The sequence below is a fragment of the Anarrhichthys ocellatus genome, unplaced genomic scaffold, assembly GCF_004355925.1.
Source record: "Anarrhichthys ocellatus isolate YVR2014 unplaced genomic scaffold, GSC_Weel_1.0 scaffold68, whole genome shotgun sequence".
Lineage (NCBI taxonomy): Eukaryota > Metazoa > Chordata > Actinopteri > Perciformes > Anarhichadidae > Anarrhichthys > Anarrhichthys ocellatus.
The window spans coordinates 1169395-1174261 of NW_022280098.1; the positions used below are offsets into that span (position 1 = coordinate 1169395).

The following is a 4867-nucleotide window of genomic DNA, read 5'->3' on the forward strand; positions in this document are numbered from 1 at the left end:
GTGTTGTGGAGGAGGAGATGGAGTACGACTCTCACGGTCTCTCTGTCACAGACTCACAGTCCCACAGTGGAGATCTGTACATGCAGGAGGAAATTAATAAATTCTTGAATGACACGTTTGGAAAACCTGTAGACATTTTAGACTATTTTTCAGACACAGACACATTTATGAAAAGTGTTTTGGGCATACAGAAAGTGGTTGATGTGGATGATTTAGATGAAAAGAAACGTTTCCATCTAAAGAAGCACGTGACGAGTCTCAGAAAGCTAAAAAAGAGAGATGAAGAGAAAGGTTCCAAAAGGTTAAGAACCTCTAAGTGAGTCTATGATGGATGTGATTCACTTAATCTTTCTGTTACTGGTTCTTCCAGCTGTCTACATCACCGCTCTGTTTCTTTTCTCAGTGCACAAGGTGAGGGATTGTTTTTTTAATATTGCTGAGGTGACAGGAATGTCTATTGGATGGGAATGGCTGCTACCTCAGCTCTCTCACAGGGGGAGGGTCATAATTGTCAATGACTTGGTTATCTCGACCCTTTGGCATGTGAGATGTTGAAGGCGCTGGACACGGTTGGGCTGTCTTGGCTGACACGCCTCTTCAATGTCGCATGGGGGTTGGGATCAGTGCCCATGGACTGGCAGACCGGGGTGGTGGTTCCCATCTTCAAAAAGGGGGACCGGAGAGTGTGCTTGAATTACCGGGGTATCACACTACTCAGCCTCCGGGGAAGGCTTATGCCAGGGTGCTGGAAAGGAGGCTCCGACCGTTTGTCGAACCTCAGATTCAAGAGGAGCAGTGCGGATTCCGTCACGCCCGTTGAACAGTGGACCAGCTCTTTACCCTCGCAAGACTACTGGAGGGGTTCTGGGAGTTTGCCCAACCAGTCTACATGTGCTTTGTGGACTTCGGGGGTTCTTGTGAGGGGTGCTGCGGGAGTATGGGGTGCCGGACCCGTTACAACGGGCGATCCGGTCTCTGTATGACTACAGTAGGAGCTGTGTCCGCATTCTCGGCAATAAGTCAGACACGTTCCCGGTGGGTGTTGGCCTCCGCCAGGGCTGCCCTTTGTCACCGGTCCTGTTCGTGACTTTCATGGACAGGATATCTAGGTGCAGCCGGGGGGCGGAGAACGTCAGGTTCGGGGGTCTCGGGATCACCTCTCTGCTGTTTGCAGATGATGTGGTCCTGTTAGCCTCCTCGGATCGTGACCTCCAGCATTCACTGGGGCGGTTTGCAGCCGAGTGTGAAGCGGCGGGGATGAGAGTTAGCACCTCCAAATCTGAGGCCATGGTTCTCTGCCGGAAACCGGTGGATTGCTCCCTCCAGGTGGGGACGGAGTGCCTACCTCAAGCGAAGGAATTCAAGTATCTCGGGGTCTTGTTCACGAGTAAGGGTAAGCTGGAGCGGGAGATCGACAGGCGGATCGGTGCGGCTGAAGAACAATGTGCAGAGAAGGGTCATCCATGCTCTGCGCTCTGATTCAGGGCAAGAAGTCAGAGACGCAAATGATATCCGGAGGAGAGCGGTGAGTTTTTACTCTAAACTCTACTCTGAGGAATACACCAATGACAATGAACTGTTTGAGTCCTTCTGTAGAGAGCTGCAAAAGGTCCCAGAGGATGTGAACGCCGGGTTGGAGGGTCCTCTGGTGACAGATGAACTGTACGCGGCTCTGCAGGGCATGGAGGGGAGGAAGGCCCCAGGAATCGATGGGATCACAATAGAGCTCTACAAAGAGTTCTGGAGCGTGATGGGGAGGATCTTTTAACTGTTTTTAACGAGAGTTTGAAAGACATGATGCTACCGCTCAGTTGCAGGAGGGCAGTAACAACTTTGCTACTGAAAAAAGGAGGCCTGCAAGAAATGAAGAACTGGCGTCCTGTGTCCCTTCTCTGCTCAGACTACAAGATCCTGTCCAAAGCGCTGGCCAACAGTCTAAGAGATGAGATGGACCAGGTGATCCACCGAGACCAGACCTAGGGTGTGCCTGGCAAAATGTGTCCTTAATTCGTGATATTTTGGAAATCTCTGGTTCTTTGGGCATTAAACTGGTCTCATTTCGCTAGACCAGGAAAAGGCTTTTGACCGGGTTGAGCACCTTTACCTCTGGAAGACTCTAGAGAGTTTTGGCCTCAGCCCAGGTCTCATAGCTATGATCAAGGTTTTGTACCAGGACATTGAGAGTGTACTGAATGAATGGAGGTCTTAGTGCCCCCTTTAGAGTGTCTAGAGGGGTGAGACAGGGCTGCTGCCTCTCAAGGATGCTGTATGTGCTGGCTATTGAACCCATGTTGTGCAAAATCAGAGCGAACATTGAAGGTCAGGTTTTAAAGGGTTTTAACAAAAGTTTTATTTTATCAGCTTATGCTGACGACGTTGTTGTCTTTGTTAAAAACCAAGAGGAGGTCAGTAAACTGACCACTATTGTCAAAGACTTCGGCACCCTGTCAGCCGCAAAGGTTAACTGGACAAAAAGCGAAGCACTGGCAGTGGGGAACTGGAGGGAGGGTCTGCCCAGTCTACCAGGGGGGTTGACCTGGAAAAAAGACGGGTTTAAATATCTTGGTGTGTATGTGGGGAATGAATGTACTGTAAAAAAGAACTGGGAGGGAGTTGTGGAGAAAATGCAGGGAAGACTGGCAAAGTGGAAATGGCTGAAGCCACAGATGTCATACAGAGGCAGGACTCTGGTCATCAACAATCTGGTGGCTTTGGCTCTGTGGCACAAGCTGGCCTGCATGGACCCCCCTAAAGGCCTCACACAGAGACTAGAGGCCATCCTAACAGACTTCTTCTGGGACAGGCTGCACTGGGTCCCTCAGAGCGTACTCGTTTTACCTAAGGAGGAGGGGGGGTCAGGGGCTGGTGCACATTGACAGCAGAGGGACTACATTCAGGTTCCAGTTTATACAGAGATATCTCACAGGTCCAACAGATGTGGTGTGGAGAGGTGTGACAGCTGGTCTGGGAGTGGACGCTGCACTTTTTAAAATGGATTTCAATCTTTTTAAATTGTGTGGATTATCTCCTTTTTACCAGTCACTTTTTAAGGCATGGAACTGTTTTAAATGGATGAGACCGGAACCCATGTGCTCACTACACTCGCTGCTTCGGGAACCGCTGGTGTACGGAGCCAGGTTGGGCATACAGGACGGCACAACTCTAGGTCTCAGCAGGATGCTGCAGGAGTACGACAGAGGAGAGGAAGCTCCTGACTCTACAGATCCATTTCCGGATTTAGGATTTATTCCACAGCTGAATGGGGTCTCAGGACCATCATTCAATGAAACAGTCTAAACTCTTGGACCTCCACACAGTGAAAGGGAAAACTGTCTACACAAACTGTGTGAAAGTGCTCAACAGAAACAAACTGAACCAGAGAGCCGACACTGTGTGGAGACAGAAACTGGACTTGGACACTGGTGTGAAACCAGTTTGGAGGGTTTCATACAGACCTATTAAAAAGAGAACTGGAGATCTACAGTGGAGGATCCTACACGGTGCTATTGCTGTTAACACTTTTATTTCTGTCATTAATCCCACCGTTTGTAGCCAATGTCCATTCTGTGAAACAGTGGAGACCGTTTTCCACAGTTGTTATCATTGTGACAGACTCTGTAACACACTGCAGGATGTTTTTAAAGGGTTTGGTGAGACCTGGTCCAGGACCACCTTCATTCTAGGAGTCTGCTATAAAAAGTGAACTCCTCCAAGTGGAAGCTGTTGAACCACTTGGTTGGAGAGGCCAAACTATCTATCTATACAAGCAGGAAGAACAGAGTAGAGGACAGAGCAGGACAGGAAGCTCTTCCTGTCTTCATCTCTCTGGTCAGAGCCAGACTCTGGGTGGATTTTAGATATTTTAACAGTGTGAACAACATGCAGGATTTTAATGAAAAATGGTGCTACAATGAGATAATATGTTGTGTGTCTGGAGACGAAGTAGTGTTTAACACTCCTTTTAATACATTGGGAAGAGTAACTGTTTTTGTTTTTGTGTTTTTCTCTCTCTCTCTCTCTCTCTCTCTCTCTCTCTCTCTCTCTCTCTCTCTCTCTCTCTCTCTCTCAGCACCATCTTCTTTCACTTCCGTCTCTCTCAGTGATCATGACGGCAGTCGGCGCAGAAGTCGGCGTGTCGTGGTTCCTGACATCAGGAGTCGTTGGTTTCCTCATCGTCCTCCTCCTCTCCATCTTCCTCACAGCTCTCTGCAGCGAGTGCAGCAGGTCAGCTGGTTCTGTGTTCTATATTTCTATTTCTGTCTACGAATGCATGTTCTGATCCAAACCAACAATCCGAAGCCGAAAATATCTTCTTCCTGTGTGCCATAGAGCTCTATTACAAACACATCAATGCTGTTGCATTGGGTGACATGTTCCTTCATTATCATAAACATACACACTATAGTTTATTTTGACGCGTGAGACTCGTCACACGGCAGCTATTTGGCTATTTACACCTGATTTAGCAATAGCTAACGAACCAAAAAGCCTTCTGACACAAAGGAGCACTAAAAGGTAGGTAGAGGAGGATTTAGGAGTAGTAGTAGAATGTCAAAGTATATTAAAGGAACAGTGTGTGACATTTATGGGGATTAATTGATAGCAATGGAATATAATATTCATAACTGTGTTTTAATCGGTGTATAATCACCTGCAACTAAGAATCGTAGTGTTCCCATTAGCTTAGGGAAAGCCATTTATATCCACGTAGGGAGAAGGTTGTCTTCCACGGAGTCCGCCATCTTGCACCGCCATGTTTCTACAGCAACCCAGAACGGACAAACAGAACACTGGCTCTAGAGAGAGACTTTAATGTTTATACACACACACACACACACACACACACACACACACACACACACACACA

At 47.9% G+C, this 4867-nt stretch overlaps 1 long non-coding RNA gene across 1 annotated transcript in view; it reads left to right on the forward strand.

Annotated features, from left to right (window-relative positions):
• The window catches only part of LOC116397557 (uncharacterized), a 256577-nt gene extending 251835 nt beyond the window's left edge, over positions 1-4742 (forward strand). The window contains exon 3 of the long non-coding RNA XR_004213686.1: positions 4070-4742. This is a non-coding gene — a long non-coding RNA (uncharacterized LOC116397557). The remainder of the gene's footprint in view (positions 1-4069) is intronic.
• Positions 4743-4867: the final 125 nt, after the last annotated feature.